General features: G+C 32.8%; 1 long non-coding RNA gene across 1 annotated transcript; it reads right to left on the bottom strand.

Moving 5' to 3' along the window:
- Positions 1-3,448: 3,448 nt before the first annotated feature.
- On the bottom strand, positions 3,449-4,891 carry LOC139820968 (uncharacterized). The gene is made up of 3 exons (XR_011734152.1): positions 4,773-4,891; positions 3,922-4,684; positions 3,449-3,806 (listed from the first exon to the last, which is right to left on the bottom strand). It is a non-coding gene; the product is annotated as an uncharacterized lncRNA (long non-coding RNA).
- Between the last annotated feature and the right edge of the window lie 15,688 nt (positions 4,892-20,579).

The following is a 20,579-nucleotide window of genomic DNA, read 5'->3' as shown; positions in this document are numbered from 1 at the left end:
AGAATAATCGACTGTGATTGGTCTATCTTCGATTACGACTAAAACTTTGTTACGTGCAATGGCCTTAATGCTGCGATTATTCTTCTCAAATTCGACTGTGATTGGTCAATTCTTGCGACTCACGACTTTGCGACTCGCATTGTAGACCCAGCATAACAGTAAAGTTTCGCGTAATTCTGATATTCACTTGACTACGGCGTTATACTTGCGTTTATTGTGGTTCAATCTCGTTGATATTAACATTTCTTGCGTTATTAAAGATAAAACGTATTTATCTGTCTATGATTAATCATTACTTAAGAGAATTCGTTATTCATCTTTAACTAATACTACGTTTACGCGAGCGTTACTTCTGTAGTAACTTATGATAATTCACCCGTTTACGCGGAGTAAATTATCGTAAGTTACTACAAAATCCCGTTTACGCGAAGGAATTATCGTAAGTTACTACAGAAATAACGCTCGCGTAAATGTAGTATATAAGTTTGATTATAAACCGCTCTATTACTTATTGGATAATGTGCTTTATTGCTGATGAAGTACCTGTGTCAATTAATATTGAAAGATACGTTATATTCGATTTGTAGAAACATGCAGAACAAGCAGTCTTAACGTAATCCTTTATCTTTTTAAAAGAAAGTCATTACTTTTGGAGTATGTTTAATTTTATATTATTTAATTACTTCATTTAGAAAGATTATTTCCTTCTTTACGAGATTACTTATTTATTTTCACGTAAGTTAAATCTTTGTTTTATTCAGCAGTCGTACTGATTTATTATAGTCTTTCATGATTAAAAGAGAATTGGTACATTATTTTATTTGTCTTATTATTTCTTGTCCTTATATGTTATGATATTTGCTTGTATTATTTTACGTTTCTATTACTACGTTTACGCGAACGTTACTTCTGTAGTAACTTACGATAATTCCTTTCGCGTAAACAGGATTTTCCTTCACGTAAACGGAATTTTGTAGTAACTTACGATTATTTACTCCGCGTAAACGATCGAGTGAATTATCGTAAGTTACTACAAAAGTAACGCTCGCGTAAACGTAGTATATATGTGCATATTTCGAACGATCCTTTCTTTGAAAGAGAGATTGATTTACATTATACTTAACTAACAATAAGATAATAATTTCAAAATAAGAATATACAATGGTTATCATGTCTTTCTGATAAGTTAATTCTCTCAATAGATACAAGGTGTATGATTTAAGATTATAAAAGAAAGAATTATTCGTCAGTACTCTAATCATCATTTTTCTTCATTGTATTTAACACAGCAAATACTTCTGTATGAAACTGAATGTATTGTACGTTAATTGTAATACGATAAACCGTTTGTCAATCTAATCATACAAAAATACACAATCTCACATACTCTTTAACTTCAATTACGTAAGTGTAAGAGTGTCGTTCCCTATATTCAATAAATTTTGTGGTCAGGCTCGTGTACGAGCTTGCACTTAATACCATGCGACATCTCATCTCGCGTGGAAGCAAAAATATGATATAGTGGGAAGGTTCAAATACTTCGAGTTATTTTATTCTAAAAGTGTACATATTTTTTATTTTATGGAGAAACGGTGGATTCTAAGATTAAATATATAAAGATTATAGTGTAATTTTCAAGAGGAAACAGCAGACAAATTCTGCCAAAATATTTATAGTAGCTTTCATGAGTTTATTTCAGAACAGTATAAAAATAAATTTTTACAACAAACTTTACGGAAAATAAACGAAAGAAACATAAAAAAATATCGAGAATTTAATAACGATGTTATTAATATAATTTTTCTAGTATTTCGCTGAACATCAATTATTTCAGAAAAAGAAATGACACCATCTCCCAAAAAATTCAAATTATGAAAAAGAAAAGAAAGATAAAACAGTTAGAAAATAACAAAACTATAAATAAATGTGAATATTTCGTTTTTATTAAACATTAACTTATTTTAAACCTAATTTATCAGATAATTTTTATAAAGTAAATTTGTAAGTATAAAAATATAAAAAGTAAACATATAAAAATTAAATTGAATTGTCCTAATAACCTATTGAACAAAAACTATTTTAATTATCCGCATCTGAATGTATAGACGGACACGTGCGGATATCTTTCCTTCCATTGATTAATCAATTGATTATCCAATTGATTTATATTACAGAACCTGAAATAAAACTCCTGCAGTTTAGGACATTGTTTCAAAATAACGGAACAATTATCAGGTATATCAAGTTTCGCGTTAACAAGATATAACTTTTTTAAGTTTTTGCATTGCGCTAGTAATTCCAACCGGTGATCAGTGAGGACAGCATGGGACAAATGAACTTCTTGCAAGTTTTGATAAGAGGAAAGTAATCTAAATAAGCTCTCATCATCAGCTGGGTATCCGTATCTGTAACAAAAATGATGTAATTAGTACAGTACTTTAATTGCAAAGAGAAAATTCATGTAACTCTTTCAAGATGCTCGCAAAAGGAGCAAACAAATTTCAATAAAGAATACAATAATGTATATTTTAAAAGAAAATATAACACACACTTACAGATTAAGATTCACTTTTTGTAAATTCTTACACGCAGAAAATTTTTCTCGAATAATGTAGAATACTCATAATAAAATTTACTAGATTTGCTAGGTACCGGTAAGATATACGCGTATTCAACCGGAAATTAATATATGACAATAGAAAAGTAATAGTTTGATCAGATACATCTTGTAACCTAAAGGTAAATAAATTTGCCATACTAACAAGGAAATATGAGAACAGTAAAAAAAGTCCCATACTAGTATATGTGTATATTCGACGTTGTAGCTTGAATTGCCAACTTCACATGTCTTGGATTGAGCGTTGTTTTTTAAGACAGTATAGGAAAAATATAATCTAGAATGGTACCTATTGTGAACTGTATAGAAATATTCGTTGCGTATCTGGCAATAGTCTATGTTCTTCATAGAAATGCGATAGTAACCGCGATCGTGGACGACGGAAGGCGCGCGGCGCGAGCGGCAACGTGGGCTCGCGCGGCGAGAGGATTCGGCTCGCGCCCGCTACGCGGCGCATCACCGGTACATTCTCGCGTGATTAAAATTCAACATCGACCTTTATATCTATTGCTTCCAAGTGATCACGAGTATCACGACACGAATTTCCCAACTCTATTAGAACTGCGTCGTTTATCCAGTCTGCCGATAACTGACGCATCCGTTGATTATTTTGCAGTATTTTGCATTTGCAAAGACGTTCAGTTCTTACACCAGGATGAGGAAGGTTTAAATGTTCCAAATTATTTAGCCCCTCAAGATACGAAAATCCTTCGTCGTCTATGTAAGAATAAAATAGATCCAATTCTAAAAAAAATTTGTATTACAAATTGTTATACAATTTACCATTGATCTTGACAATTATATACATGTACTATATGCATATACCTTTCAAATTTTTGCATGTCTCTGAAGTTTTAAGTAGAACAGGATTTAAGCATTTTCCATTATTGTTGCAGTCACTTAATCTTAAATGCGTTAAACGCCTGCCGCAATTATCAAGAAAGTTTACGAAATCATTAACATCAAAGTTGCATCCTGTAAGATCTAATTGTTGCAAATATTTACATCTAGGTGTAAAATAACAAAATAATTTGCACATATATTTGCCAGAGCTAATATATCGCATGTTCAAACGTGTATAGAGTAGAGGATCCCGTGTTAAAATATCAAAGCGCATATTATTTACTTCATTCATGCGGCATAATGTTATCACATCTAAGTATTTAAATATTTTTAGTAATATTTCATCCTGTAAAAATAAAATATAATTAATATAATACAAAATAAATACTTTAATACTCAAAGTACGAAATGTCATTGTAATAAATATTGTGATGAGAAATAGACTTCTTAGAATACTTTACCGGAAGCGCAGATAAACTGCAGCGTGATAGCTCCAATGGATTCATCCAATGAGAGTTTCACTCTCTTGGCACAATTCGAATTACTTTTCAAGAAAATACGACGGGGATATCTCTGATCAAGAGGTTGCTCATAACCAGGGATTATCTCCTGAGATACCTCTTTGTGCTTCAAACTATTCTTATAAGAAACCCTTCTTATGTCGCTGCAAATATTATCGGAACAAATAAATTTTTAAATTAATTTTTATTATTAACAGAAAAAATGGATTCAAATATTATTTAATGTCGATGATATAATAATACCTTTTACAAATAACACAGTATTTGGAAAAATTCTGTTGCAGATGAACTATATCCAAGTGTGCACTTTCTGAATCTGTTGTTAAATTATGAACATCGTCATGGTATGGAGAGTACATACAGTTAATTTCTTTGAACAGATTAGTTAAACTCTCGTTAGGATTTCTAGATAGGATCAATTCTGATGTACCGATGAGCATCACAGCATCTAGCTTTGTGTAAGAGACCTGCGAATTGCCCTTAAATACTAGTTTGAGCATTTTGGTTTTAAAGTCACACGGATGCGACAACGGTGGAGAAAATAATCTTGATTTCGGGAGTACAATGTTCTGAGACGATTCATCCCACAACTGAATCCAGTGATTATTGGAATCTTGAGCCGAAATTTGAATTACGCTTCCAGGATTACATATTTCGTAAATACAGACTTTGATTGGATATACAGCTTCATGAAACTCGATATCTTTAAATAGAAAATATATTTACTCTCTTCTCAGCAAAAGCGCATCTTCCTTAACAATATCTTATTTATCGATTTAAATATTACATACCAATATATCTTTTTTCGCTCATCTCCGCATCATAATCGGTTTGTCTGACCTGCTTATCAATGGGTATCATGAAATCTTTTTTTTGCCACGGAGATATTGAAATACCAGTACCATCCTTTATCGGCCTCTATATTAGAAAATCAAAATTGTCAAATAGTAGAAAATCTTGTAACATATAATATATAGCGATTACTTTGTACAGGACTATAACAGAGATAGGTAGTACCAGAAAATACACGTGCATACATAGAAATCACAAAAAGAGATTGGTAAATGAAATGGTTGTCCGTAATTTTGAAATTTGGGTGGCCCAATTATGTCAGGGGCAGTATAGAATACGCTAAGACTCCTGTAGCCTACGGCAACAAATCTTTTCTTCACAAATTGATAGATGAAGTCAACAGTATCCTCTTCTACGGATACTCTGCCGACATAGGGATATCGACTACAACTCTCGCAATATGAAGATTTATTGTGGGTTGTCATATTGTCTCTCTAAAAGAAGACAAAAAATATGAAGAATAATAATCCTTTCTATTTTAGTATATGCTAAAATGCATTATAATATCATATATATTTATAATTTATAGCGTTAAGATTATATGTATAATCTAACAATAAGTTTATCTTGCTTCCATTCGCATTGCTAAGTACTGACATTATTACACAGTCTGCACATGTGTGTGTTGAATATCATTATTAAATAATTAATTATTTTAAAGAAAATAACAGTTATTGCTTCCTCATAGAGGAAGCTTTTTAATTTTGTTAATGTAGAAAAATGTTCTTTTATAAATCTGAAATATCGGGAACCCTGTGTTCTTCTACTACCACGTGGCACACACGTGCACGAGCACCAAAGAAAGAACAAAAAATTACACTATTTAGATTGCTCACATTCGCCAGGCTTACGCTTAGTTTCTAAATGACTATTATAAAATTTCATTCTACATTAGTCGTAAGAGTAGATGTAAGACGCGTAAGCAGTATAAAGCTATTGACTAATAAGATTTTTACAATCCAAAAGAATAATCGATTGTAGTTGGTCAACTTTTACAGCTTATACGTCTTACCGCATACTCTTACAGTTATTGTACAATGGGTTTAAGATTTTCCGAAATGTATTTTTTATCTTACTCAATGTATATCTTTCATCTCATTTTTCGATACACGATATAACATGTTCTACCACGTGGTAGTGTTTCACACGGTAGAAGAACATACGGCATACACACGTTCACGTGCACCAAAGAAAAAAAATTGCAAAATTTAAATTGCTTACGTTTGCTACACTTACGCTCACGCTTTTAAATGGCCAAACTTTTTCAAAATGTATTTTTTTATTTATTTAATGTATCTTTTATCTCATTGTTTGACATAGATTATAGCGATCTAACAATAAGTTACACAAAAGATCACACAGTGAATAAAAAAAAAAATTAATCATCAAAAATAATTTCTATCGATTTTCATACTACTTACTGTTTATTATCAGCAGGGCAGTTTTGATTTTTTCCTTATAGAATAAAAAAATCATGAAAGAAAAGAAATGTTGGAACACGAGGTGAGCACATACTATTGCATACTATTTCTGTAAGTCCACGGTCCACACAGTACTGTTATTTCATGGACCGCGTGGACGTTGGGACCCCCCCACTATCTGCCACGGACGCACGCCTGGGGCCCGATTCTCTAACGAGAAACCAATCAATTTGCAGCCTTTCTGTTAGAGCAGAGTTTACGCATACGTTTGTCGTTAGAGAAACGGGCCTCTGCCGAGCTCCTCATTGTGTCAGATAGCACAGTTGAGAGACCTCGTGATTTCCACGCGCGGAAATACCGCGGCGTGTGCCACCGGCTTCGCTTTCCATCGTCGACCGTTCGTTTCACCGTCCTTTCAATACTGCTTTACGTGGATTTCGCATTTACGTGGACAATTTTGGGTAAATAATGTTAATTTTAGATATAAGAAATAATATTTGTTTGATAAATTAGAAGATATGTCGGCGAGATAAATGGTAATTCGAGGATTCGATCGATGAACTTTTTCTATTCAGCGAAATTGTGCGAAGCACCAAGCGAAAATTACCGTTTATGTTGCGAAACGTAACAAATCGCGCATTATTGGTTGATGAATGTAAATTGAGCAGATCTCGCGTTATAATGCGGAAGGTAAAGGCCGTCGTGGCACATAAAAAAACTTAAGCAAATCAGCTAATTACAGTCAAGAACTTAATTAAGGCACGGTCCTAAGCAGTAGTGAATTTATACCGTTGATTTCCTTACTGCTTAAGTTTTTCTATGTGTCCGAGCCTTTAAAGATTCATTAAAGATTATTTTTGCCAGTCACCTAAGACATCCGAGACATCGGTTCTGTCTATTTTCATCCTGTCAACTTTAACGTTTAATATCCCGCGTCGTGGGGCAGAGCGACTCTTTTTTCTGCCAGATTCTTTCGTTTCATGCAAAAACGCGTCGGCATAATTTCATCGATATTTGAGATGAGGCCCCTAAACTGTATAATTACTCAAAATGCTTTTATAAAGTACGTTTCCTCAATCATTTGGTATTATTGCATCACTGATGGATGCTGATAGCATATAATCTCTGCTACATACTTCAAGTCACTTTATACCTGTTTACATAATGTTACAACGATCACTATAATTGGAGGACTCAATAATGACATTGAATAAGATTCCAACAGAGAGAAAGAGAGAGAGAGAGAGAGAGAGAGAGAGAGAGAGAGAGAGAGAGAGAGAGAGAGAGAGAGAGAGAGAGAGAGAGAGAGAGAGAGAGAAGAGAGATTAGAAAGAGAGATGTTAATTAATTCATCTATAATATATAACAAGTTTTTATATTATTGGTTGTGCAAATTGTGCTGCATCATATTGCATCATGACATTTTTTGGTCGATTTGGACTTGGAGCTAGAGCTGCCTTGTTGAGGAAAGGCGCTCAGTTGGACGTACCGTGGAAGACCATACAGGCGTTGACGATGTTTGGCAAAGACCAAGAAGGTTGAATTTTCACGAATATTTACAGACACGTTACTTAACAATTGGGAATCAGAGGCAATTCTTAATTCGTATAGCCGGACAAATAATTTTGGAGAAACATGAGGAAAGAGAGATATATTATGCCAGGGGGAGCAAATGGCCGCAGTTTGGGCAGGCTAGGAAGAGGAGACCACTGGAATCGGTGGTGCTGGACACCGGTATCTCTGAGAAGATATTAAACGATTGTCGGGAATTCGTCAATAATCCGTGGTGGAAGAACGAAGAAGGTATCGAGCCGATTTAATGTCCATTTCTATCAATGCAGATTAACTTTAATCTCGGTTTAGCTTACTCTTTATCTTTTTTTAATTCTAAGAATTACGAGCAAAATACAATCTGAGCTCAGAAAACTTCCAACAGTTGCAAGATAAACGTTCTGCTGTAACGTGGCCATTGTTTATTGCATGATCTATATTCTATAAGCTCTACGTAAATTAGAATAAGATTATTTTTGTATCTTTATAAAAAAAAAATCAAACATTGTGTACAGCCGTAAGTATAGTATTATTATACATATAAACTTGTAAGAATTAAGAAACGTTTTCTAACAACTAAAATATTTTTACATTGTTCAATATTTTATACATTGCTTTAATTTCTTTGGATTAAGTATCTAAAAGTAACTTTCGAAACTTTTAAGCCGGTTCAACAATACGTCGCACACAATGGCTGCGTTCGAGGAGCTTGCTATTAGCGCTATTGCATCATTCTATCTTGATCACTCATCAGATGTAAAACAAGGATAGAATAAGCAATTGGCGCTAATAGCGCGCTCCTCGAATCCAGCTATAGGCAATTATTAGTTGAAAAGTGTTAATTCTGATTGCCGATTACCAATTACTGTCGCCAAAAAATTTAAAAGTTTGCCAATTTTTTTGGCCGCAATTGACAAGCGCGACGTGGAAATAACAAAAGTGTTATTTAAAAAGTCAACTAGCAGTTGCTATCGTTTGCAACTGCTATTGTAGAACTGGCTTTACAACTAATATTGGATATAATTCCGAAATTATATTGTTGATATCTTAATTCCTTAAAAATGTATGTGGAAATATTTTATATGCTTTCTCAGAATCGCAATTCTTGGAATTTTAGGAAATTATTGGAATTTTAGACAATGCATCCTTTTCGTCGATTATTTCTCTTGATACTTTGTTGATTTACAACTTATAATTTTTATGATTTAAAATCCCAAATTCTGCGATTCTTGGATTTTAGATAGCGCGTAATTACTCAACAACAACTTTTGAAACTAAAATTGTAACAATTTTACTTGATGTAAAGAAATAAGAAAAATAAAATTAAAGTTTTTATAAAAGCTATGAAATATTATACTTATTCTATCCTTCTCTTTTTCCTTTTTCTTCCAAAAAATCTTTTAATCTCATATTAAAAATTCTTTGTTAATATTAAAAGTTGACAAAAGTTTGGATTTTGACAAAATTCTCTATGTTGATAAACTCAAAAACTGAAAAAATTCTTTATGTTGATAAATTCAAGAACTGAAAAATTCTTTATGTTGTTAAACTCAAGAATTGAGAAAATTCTTTATGTTGATAAATTTTTGAGAATTAAGGGGATGCTGGAGTGGCAAGAATTACTGACATTTTTTTAGGCACGCTAAACTTTGAATTGGCTTTACGGAATTGAAAAATTTTTTTACAGAATTAAAGTACGCATAAAAACGGAGGGTGCTAGCGTTGATTTTACATCAAAAACGAAAAAAAAATAAAAAAATTATATGTATGACGTGACAACATTTGCTGCACATAAAAATTTAGACTTTGTACGTATAAAATAAGCATACATCACCCTCGGAAATACAATAAAGAAGAATCCTGTGCTTGCAGAAATGAGCTGCGAGCTTTAGTATAAGAGAAAAGTCTGTTAGAAAATTTCATATGCACATGTTACGCGTCTCGCGCTCTGTATGTATGTGTAAAAATCGGTGAGCACTTTTTTATCGACGCTGATCGAGTTCGTCTGCGACTTCAGCATCCCCTTAATATTTCGCGATTGTAATATATTTCATTTTTACAATAATATTTCTATACTCAGTCGTCTTGACCATAGAATCTGAATATAGATTTTGATATTGTCAGAGAGTTCTTAAGGACGTTCTCTCGTCCTTATACTAGAGAAAATCGATTTTCTTAGGATTTTTTTGAAACTGTGAATATACGTTAATTGAGGTGTGCTTTATGCGTGGTATAAGTTTCAGTACCTCTTCCGGTATAAAAAATAAAGATACTGAGCCTCAAAGTTTTAAAAAATATTTTTTAAATTTATTTTTTTTTAGTTTTGACATTTTTTCCTTATAGAACTCGACGAGAGGAGCAACTTTGGTCCTCTTGGCCAACCTCGTATCTCTTACCGTTTGGCCTGGAAAACCTTTTCATTAGTAAAAGTTGAAACTTTGAGGCTCAGTATCTTGATTTTTTATACCGGAAGAGGTACTGAAATTTATACCACGCATAAAGCACACCTAAATTAACGTATATTCACAGTTTCAAGAAAATCCTAAGAAAATCGATTTTCTCTAGTATAAAGACGAGAGAACGTCCTTAAGAGAATCAATTGTTCTTAACCGCGGTTTTATATAATTAATAGACGGCAAAGTCTCGGATGACCCTTCGTGACCACCTATCTTTCTAACCACATTTCTATCGTTACGCAATGCTTTAATTATATAATAGAATCCTAAAGCGGCACACTTCAAATCTGAATCTAATTGATTCCTTTTAATCGAAACAGTATCGCGAGGATAATTTTACCAAATATTTGGTAAAATTATCCTCGCGACACTATTTCGCTTTCTTTCGACGCTTATTATTATAATTTCGTTTATTTTCTTCTTGTATATGCATTATATATTCTCATGTTTGCCATCTCAACTTCTATCGACTCTCTTGGAATATCGCTCCCCATTCGCTTTAAATCAATTTCTTTTTCTCGAAATTATTTTTTTATACAATATGTGTACCAAACATTCAGTTGGAATAGAGTTTTATCCGTGCTTCAATTCAGTATCGCGTTTATATATTGCTAGGTTCGATCTAAATATTTATATCAGTCTCCTAGTTTTCGTGTTATCAATTTTGTTAATATAGCTATCAGTTTTTACGCAACCAGAATTCCTTGGTTTGCTCGGCCAGTTCACGCTACCAACGTCGCAGCATTCACCGCAAAATTTAAATACCTATAACTCTAACGCGCCAATGGTATCAACATTCGATTTATTCTTTCACTTCACTGTTTGGACACCCGTAGTGATAAGTTTATGTTCAGCATTTTCTTTTTGACAATATTCGCGAAATTTGTTTGATGTAAAAGCGATTCCTCTGTCCGAGATAATTTTTTTCGGATTATCAAAAATAGCAGCCATTTAATTTAATTTATATAAAACCTCTGTTAATCTAGTTGATCGTATTCCGAAAAGCCATACAAATTTTGAAAATGCATCCACGACTACAAAAATATGACGATATCTTTTTTTAGTTGAAGACTGTGGTCCAAGATGGTCAATATGATAAATTTCGATAGAATTGTAGGGAAAAGTAGAATATAACCGGGTACCCCTCTTTTTTTATTTTTATTTTTTATTAAACCAAAGAAGGAGTATACATAGGCCAACCTAAAAACGCAGCCTATTGGTCGACCGGGTATCTCTATTTCTTCGTGACAGGTGCTGCTATCCTCGGTTAAATCGTGTTATTAATTGTGTTAATGCCCACGTGCGCATGATATTTTTCTTTGGGAACAGTGCAAAGTTTTCGAACCAGAAAATCGATATCGGGGCAATAATAAAACGAGCCGTCGTAGACTCTTTCTACACAGAGCATCTGTATAGAAAAATTCGGTAAGTGCAGCACTGCATTCTGTACGTATTAGAAAGTGTATCGCACTAATTTTGATCTTTATTTTGTACGGCGAAATGTACAGCCGCCGTGTTTATTATTCTTATCGTGTCGAGGCAAAACCGAGTAGGGGAGACCGGGGCTAGAGGACACACGGGTAAGTTGTCACAAAGCTTATATCTCACTTAATAGATGAAATGGCATATTCTTCTCTATAGTATAGGTAGCTCCTATCGTGCTAGTCGAGTATACGAAATAGCTCGTTTCAAAAATATCGCATGTGATATTTACGAGCACTTTTTAAAAATTGGACGTGGTAAGTAAACTATTCTTACCTCTATTTTTATTGTCTAGTTGGTTTTTGGAATTATTAATCGTAATTTCTTTTTAGTCATAAGAAATATTATAGTTTTAGATAATTTTTCCTGTATTTAGTTAACCGTCATTACAACATAGTTTATAAATATAATTTTCTTTGTTCAAAATGACCGTTCGGGGTAAGTTGTCTCAAATGACATAAGATTCAAAGTTTATGAGAATTACTATTCTTTTTTTTACTCTAAGTTTATGAGAGAATTGTATTATATTACAAAGTTCATGAAAGTTATTAATTTTTCGTTTAATTTATGCTGCAATATATTATTAAGTTAAATCTACAGGAAACTGTCACTGACTTTAATAAAATATTAAAACAGGAACTATTTGTCGTATGTTTCCTCTATATGAAAGATACGTGATAACCAATCCGGAATCATGTGACAACCAACCCTGGGTATGAGGTAAATTGTCACATTTGCACGATTCTACTTAGAATTATATAACTTTTTTGTGTATAAATATAAATAAGTCTAATATTTTTTTTCTTACACCTAAAGGATGTAGCTGCATTATAAAGTAGTAGTACGATATTATAAAATATTGCTAACATTTTTTTTTAATCAGTGTTTGAAAAGTGTGACAATTAGCCTTGGTTTCCCTTTTATTCTGGATTTGACCCACACCTCATACAATGGAAAAAAAACAGTCGTCTATTATTTGGTGGAAATAATTTTGGAACAATTACTTTTACATTTACTACGAAAAATTGAAATTTTAAACAGCAATTTTAACAAATCGCAAATTTCTACTGTGAAATATGTAGAAATTCATGGTAAATTGCAATAAACTGTAGTGAGTTGTAAAAAGTATTTAAAAATTTTTAAAAGTTTCAACAACTTTTTATGAACATTTTTATAAAAATGTAGTAAATTGTAGAAGTTCAAAACAATGTTTATTTTTACAAAGACTGGTGGCAAACGCCCATTTCTTGGACTTTAAATTTCAACCTTTTTTTCATGGCAAATAGTACTATTGTAGATGAAACATTAAGCCCAGTAAAATTTCAAGATGATCATAGGCACGGTTCCGGAGATACAAGGGGGTGAAAGTAATGATTTCCAGTCAGAGTGTATTGCATAAGGAAGAATGCGTGGCTGAAGTTCACGTATTATTGAGGGTATTTTCTGTCGAATGGATCATCTACGATTTATTGTTCAGAGAATGAACGATCTACTATTCACCGCTATTTCATTTATGGGAGGAATCTATCTCGGAGAATTTTCATGCTAGACGAAAATTAAGGTCATATTTGAATCCGGCGTAAAGAAGTCCATAAGAAACGATATGTTTCACGTCATTATATATTTTATTCTTTGGTATGGACACTTGAAGAGTTTCGTGTACTTTCATGGATTATGAGAAACCATCACTTTCACCCCTTCGTATCTACGGAATCGTGCCTATGCTCATTTTAAAATTTCTCTGAGATTAATGTCCCACAATATAGTGCTATTTAGCATTAAAAAAAGTTTGAAATTCAAGGTCCAAAAAATGGGCGAAACAACATATTTTTGCCATCACTCTTTCTGCAACTTTTCCTAAACTTTTTTTTAGCAATTTATAACTATTTTAGCAATACTATAACTATTTACCACCTTCTACATGTTTTTACACAGCATTAAACAAGTTAAACAAGTTTCACGTAAAAGGCATTTAAATTTTTTATGTCAGTACCTTTCCTGTGATACGTGGCTAATATATTTTTTAGCATTATGAGTTCACACAAGATTTAATACTATTTTTCCTATTTTTATGAAAAAATACAAGTCATATAAAGTTATAATAAATCGTAAGAAATGTTCACTATTTTCTACATTTTACAACAATTATGTTGTAAATTGACGTATTCCTTTTAATACTCATCTTCACTTCTGGAAGTGTTTTACTATAACGTAGAGAAAATAAACAGTTTGCAAGTAGATTTAAATATGTTTTATTTACTTCAAAATACTCCAAAAATTAATTACAAAATATAGTTCATTTATTAATCGTGTAAATAACCATAAGGAATTTTACTTACATATTAACAATTATCTACTTGCATAAATATATACATGGCCTAATAAGATATAAAATTTAATAATCTTTATAATTTTATAATGTAATATTAAATATAAAATATAAAAATAAAATATTAAAAAAACAATAAAAAATAAAAAATACTTTTGTTATCTTACAAAATATATTTTTTTGTGTTAGATGCAATAAATCACACACAAAAATAACTAAATAAGATATGCAACAACTTATAAATAATTATCTAATTTCTTAATCCTTATCAATAAGTGGCACCTTTTTTGTAAAATGTTGAATATATCGCGTATTTACATCTAAAAAATTGTAGTTGCATAAAAACTTTCTACGTGAATTTATGAAAAACTACAAATATGGCACAAATCGCATAGTTTAATGTAAAAATTACGTGAAAATAATCTAAAAAGTTGTAATTACATCATAAGAAATTGTAGTTTTCACAAAATTTTTGCGAAAATTATAAAATTATTTCTACCAGATTATTTATTTTTACAATGACAATTCGGACAAAAATATTTTTTAAAATATTATTTAAACTATGATATTTACATGTATTTTCTTTTATTTATTATTATTATTTTTTTTAGATATAAAAATGGTACGAAATTATAAGAAGAAGATTGTAAAGCAGAGCTGGTCTGAGGAAAACATGGCTGCAGCAATCGAAGATGTTAAGAAGGGAATAAGCTACGTAAAAGCTGCTAAAACCCATAAGGTTTTTGTTACTACTTTAAAATATAGGATAAAGGAAGCTAAAAGGGAAGATCTGTCTCCTGCCCAAAAAAAGCAGAGCTGGTCTGAGGAAAACATGGCTGCAGCAATCGAAGATGTTAAGAAGGGAATAAGCTGCAGAGAAGCTGCTGAAAACCATGAGGTTCCTGTTTCTACTCTAAGATATAAGATAAAGGAAGCTAAAAGGGAAGGCCTGTTTCCTGCCCAGAAAAAGATGAACTGCTATTCTAAGGAAAGCATGGCTGCAGCAATCGAAGATGTTAAGAAGGGAATAAGCTCCAGAGAAGCTGCTAAAACCCATAAGGTTCCTCGAACTACTTTGTACCGTAGGATAAAGGAAGCTGAAAGGGAAGGTCTGTCTCCTTTAGAAGCTGCCTCGAAAAGGTTAGGCTGTAAAACTTTCTCAGAGGCTCAGGAAGAGGAACTTGTGCAACACATATTGCTTTTTAAAAAAAGTTTATTTAGCCTCACTTCAACAGATATACGGAAACTCGCATTTGAATTTGCTGAAGAGAACAACATTCCACATATGTTCAACAAGGAAAAGGAAAGAGCAGGGAACAATGGCTCTACAGTTTCCTCAGCAGGCATAAGCAATTATCGCAAAAGAATTTTGAAGAAACAACTCCTGCAAGCGCGAAGGGCTCTAACCGTACAGCAGTTCAATCATTTTTTGATTTATTAGAGTCTGTTTATAATAAATACCACTTTTCATGTAATGACATTTATATTGTCAATGAAACGGGCATTATAATAGTGCCAAACAAATCGTCAAAAGTACTAGCTCTGCGTAGAGGAAAGCAAGTAGGCTCTTTATCTTCCAGTGAAGAAGTTCTCGTTACTGCTGAGACATGTATGAATGCTGCTGGTGATTATATGCCCACAATGTTTATTTTCCCTAGAAAAAAAGTAGACCTTGATTTGATAAGTAATGCTCCTCGCGACTCATTTGCCGTCTATCACGAGAGTGGATTGATTCAGAAAGTCAGTTTTATTGCTTGGTTCAAGAAATTCATTGAGTTTTCTTGTCCCCAACCTAAAAAGCCGGTGCTTTTGCTTCTAGATGGACACGCTTCTCATACCAAAAGTGTGAAGTTTATCAAACTTGCACAAGAAAACAACGTCATCATCTTGTCCTTCCCTCCGCATTGCACACATTGGTTGCAGCCACTTGACGTATCATTCATACCTCCTTTGATGACATATTATGAAAAAGAGGTGCAAGAATGGCTAACTGATCACCCAGGACGACATGTAACAATATGTAAAGTGGCGGAACTATACGGAAAAGCTTTTTTTAGAGCAGCGGAAAGACAAACTGCTATAGATGGTTTTAAAAAGTCGGGAATATACCCATTGAATAAAAACGTGTTGGCTGATCTTAATGTTCCATCAAAAACCACTGAAAAACCTATGCAGCAGGAAATCCAAGATGATGAGACCCAATCTGTGATATCTGGAAATAATAAAATCCACCCGTCAACATCTGCAATGCAGTCCTTGACTATCCCTTCCCAAGAAGAAACAAATATTCAGAAGAGAAACAAGAAAAAAGAAAACTGCCATCCTGACTTCGTCTCCCTACAAAAAGCAGGAAATGGAGACTGCCACTCGGAAAAGGAAGTTAGAAATAGAATCTCCTAAAGTTAAAAAATTAAATAAGAAAAAAAAGCAGAAAGACAGCTCATCCTCAGATTAGGAAGAAGCTGAAGCCTGCATCTCTTGCAATAATTTGTCAACAATAATCGAGCGCTGGATACAGTGTATTAAATGCAAGGGTGGGCCTATGAGTCCGGCAACAATGTAAAGCAAGAGGATATCTTTGTTTGTAATTCTTGTTTGTAAAGTTCATTTTTTTATTGTACACTGAGAAAAAAATTTCTGCATTTTAGTAAATATTAGTTTGCAAACAACTTTGATTCCATTTACTAAAATGAAGAAAAGTTATTAGCATATGTGTGTTAGCATTCACTAACAAAAATGCAGACAATTTTTTTCTCATTGTCAGTGTAATTTGACTAAGATAAAACAAAACTTCGTAATTGTACTTTGTAATTGTGACTTCGGTGTTTCACATGCTTTCAACCGATTTTACTCTACCGGTGGAGCAAAACCGGGTATTTTAATGTCTTAAAAAAATCCTGTTATCCTTGTTAATTAAATCTTTTTTCACATAACTAGCCTTGTTTTCTCATAGTTCAAGGTTCACTAAAGACTACTAACGGCTCAGCAAAATCTTTTTGCCCTCTGATTTCTTGTAGAAAGACAAATCCAAAAAAGCACCCGGTTTTGCTCCACTTTTAGGTATAAGATTTAAATAGCCATCTAGCCTGCCTGTGTTTTTTATTTGCTAAAAATTCACGACAACTTCGAATATTCTTTCGATCGTATTATGCATATTAGGAAACTAATAATTCCGTTTTATTAGTGCTTCTGTTTCTTTTTCCAAGTATGTTTGAGTGTATTTTTTTTATATGTTTTATATCTTGAAGACAATAGCGATATTTATATGTCGCAGGCAATTATGCGTGACGCCATTTATACGATAAAAAGTGTCGCTTGTTCGAAATTTCGGAGCAATTCAGATTGTATTGTACAGATATTGGTAATACACACAAGCGTTATACGAGTTGCATGCGTTCTTTCAAATCTTCTCTGATTATCTAAATCCATAGCATTTTCAACCGCAAAGTGATTATTTTCGCAACCACGCCGTGCTATCAGAAATTGCAAACATTTCGGCGCTACTAATTGTATATCGCCATTGTCCTCTCTAAATAATAATCCGCCTCTCATAACGTAACCGTCGCGTTGTCCTTTGTCCGCTAGCGAATGAGTAATTTATGAGTTCGCATCCTCTCCTTGAACATTCTTTCTTTTAACTCATCTATTAATATATTACACGGCAGTGGATATCAGTGAATAAACGCATCAACATGTATATTTTTACCTGATATATTTACTATAAAATATATATAATCGAATTTTTCAAGTAGCAAAGCCCATCTAGTAACGCAAACACGCAGATCTTTCTTATTCATTGTCAACGAAAACACATGGCAATTAGTAACAATTTTAAAGATAATTTTTAAATAAATTCTAAATTTTCGTAGCTATTATTATATTATTGTAAGAGTTCCGCATAGTATATGTATATCTGATGTAGCGCATAGTCGTCGAGGCATCTCCATGTGTAATTCCGTTTCATTTTCTGTTTATACAATTTCAATACCGGCTTAGTACTTAACGCAAATTTTAATCGATCAAAAGCTTCTGTTTCTTTTGCACCAAACTCAAATTTTGTATCTGCTTTTAGTAAATTACTCAGAGAATTAATTTTTAATAAAAAATTTTTAATAAATTTGCGAAAGTATCCAGTTAAACCCCAAAAAACTTTACACTTGCTTCACGTTTTCCGGCTGCGGAAATTTCATTACGGCTTTGATTTTACTCTCACTAGACATCACAAACGCGCGCTATTTAGCTTTAATATAATATTTTACTGTTACTATTACACTATTAACTGTCCAAATATGCCATGACAGCCGCTCATGAAGTAAGTGCAACGAGAGAACCAATCGGCATCGCGGAAAAACGACAATAATACTTCGATAGATTCGAGTATCGATGACATGCCCTTTTTAGACGAGGAGGAGGAGAGGATACATTCAATATCATCGGTATAATTGTTAATTTAAATGTACTAGACACCACAGACGCGCGCTTCGCGCGCGCTATTTAGCTTTAACCTTATGCTATTACTATTACACTATTAACTCCTTGATACACACAACTGTCAAAATATACGATGACAGCTGCAAATGAAGTGCGCAGCGAGAGAACCAATCGACATCGCGGAAAAGCGACAACAATAAACTTTGATAAATTCGAGTATCGACTTTACATCTCTTTTTAGATATGGATGGACTCTTTTTTAGATATGATTTTTTGTTACAATCTTCTTGTTGCAATGTTCTTTTCCGAAAATTTGGAGAACATCAAATACACAACGTAGCCAAATAATAATACGTGAATAATCTTACAATTAATATAATTTATCAACATTTAATAAAGGTAATCTTAGTTATCTGTGAAAAACATTTAAATAAATTTTTTCATATACGTGGAATAATTCATTTTTTTCCTTTAACAATTCAACTGTTTATTCTTTTACTTTAATGGAATTCATCCGCTCAGATAATCTTATGAACGCTTTCGTGGAGTCTTTTGCAGAGGTTTATTATTAGCCCATATGTAATCCTTTATTAAGCAAAACACTGCGTGAATTGTTATGCAGTATGGCTGTTCACAATGATAGCGATCGTTAAGGGGATGCTGGAGTGGCAAGAATTACCGACATTTTTTTGAGCAGGCTAAACTTTGAATTGGCTTTACGGAATTGAAAAATTTTTTTACAGAATTAAAGTACGCATAAAACCTTTATAGAAATTTAATACTGTAAGTGATTTTTTGGCTAGTGATTAATCATTCAAAAGCATTATTAAAAGCACTATTAACAGTGTTTTTAATAGTACTTTTAAGTGATTAATTACTAGCCAAAAAATCACTTACAGTATTATATTTCTATAAGGGAAACGGAGGGTGCTAGCGTTGATTTTACATCAAAAACAAAAAAAAATAAAAAAATTATATGTATGCCGTGACAACATTTGCTGCACATAAAAATTTAGACTTTGTACGTATAAAATAAGCATACATCACCCTCGGAAATACAATGAAGAAGAATCCTGTGCTTGCAGAAATGAGCTGCGAGCTTTAGTATAAGAGAAAAGTCTGTTAGAAAATTTCATATGCACATGTTACGCGTCTCGCGCTCTGTATGTATGTGTAAGAATCGGTGAGCACTTCTTTATCGACGCTGATCGAGTTCGTAAAGTGCAAAATAATAATTGTTGCTAATTTTTCAATGTTGCGGACCTTGTCCGAGGTTGCAAACTTAACAACTTGTGACGAAAAATAATCTCCACATTTGCAACCAATTTGCAAAACTTTTGCAATTTTTTTGGCAAAATTACGACCAAAAATAAACCATTGTTCCATCATTGATTAAAAAAATATATATTGCGTGCAACACAGAAGGTTGCAAATTGGTACAGTTGTTCGGGGCAGTTTTTGTAAAAGTTTTTCTATTGGTTTGCAGCACTTTTGCAATTTTTTTCTCCAGGTTATAAATAAAAACGTTATTTTACAATAAATTTCAATGTTGCGTGTCTCGAAATAGGTTGCAAATCTAACACATTGTGGAAAATATTACAATAGACATTGCTTTAAGTTTGCAGGACTTTTGCAATTTTTTTCGCAGTTTTAATAAATTAACATTTTTTTGCAATGTTTATTAACATGTTCCAGATATCGGGGATGGTTGCAAATGAGATTTATTGTTATTTCAACTCACCCAATATTCCATCAAAATTTGAAAACTTTTCTAATTAAAGTTAAATTTTCGAATTTTAGTGTCTTTACTGACTGGCCTACAATATCGAAGTCACTTTTTGGTGTCGCTCGTAACCTATCCCTGCGTTCCGTAACGCACATATATAAGCGCGCATTTATCTATACACGTAACGTTTACTATAGAAAATGCACGCATAATCATTTTTATTTTCTCTTATAAAACACATACAAAACGAGGCGGAGATCTCAGTGTCACCTATATATTGCAAAATACAACGAGCAAAATACAATCTGAGCTCAGAAAACTTCCAACAGTTGCAAAATAAACGTTCTGCT

The sequence above is a fragment of the Temnothorax longispinosus genome, chromosome 10 (assembly GCF_030848805.1).
Source record: "Temnothorax longispinosus isolate EJ_2023e chromosome 10, Tlon_JGU_v1, whole genome shotgun sequence".
Lineage (NCBI taxonomy): Eukaryota > Metazoa > Arthropoda > Insecta > Hymenoptera > Formicidae > Temnothorax > Temnothorax longispinosus.
The sequence above is the reverse complement of the archived record's forward strand: the minus strand, read 5'-3'. Positions and strand labels throughout refer to the sequence as shown.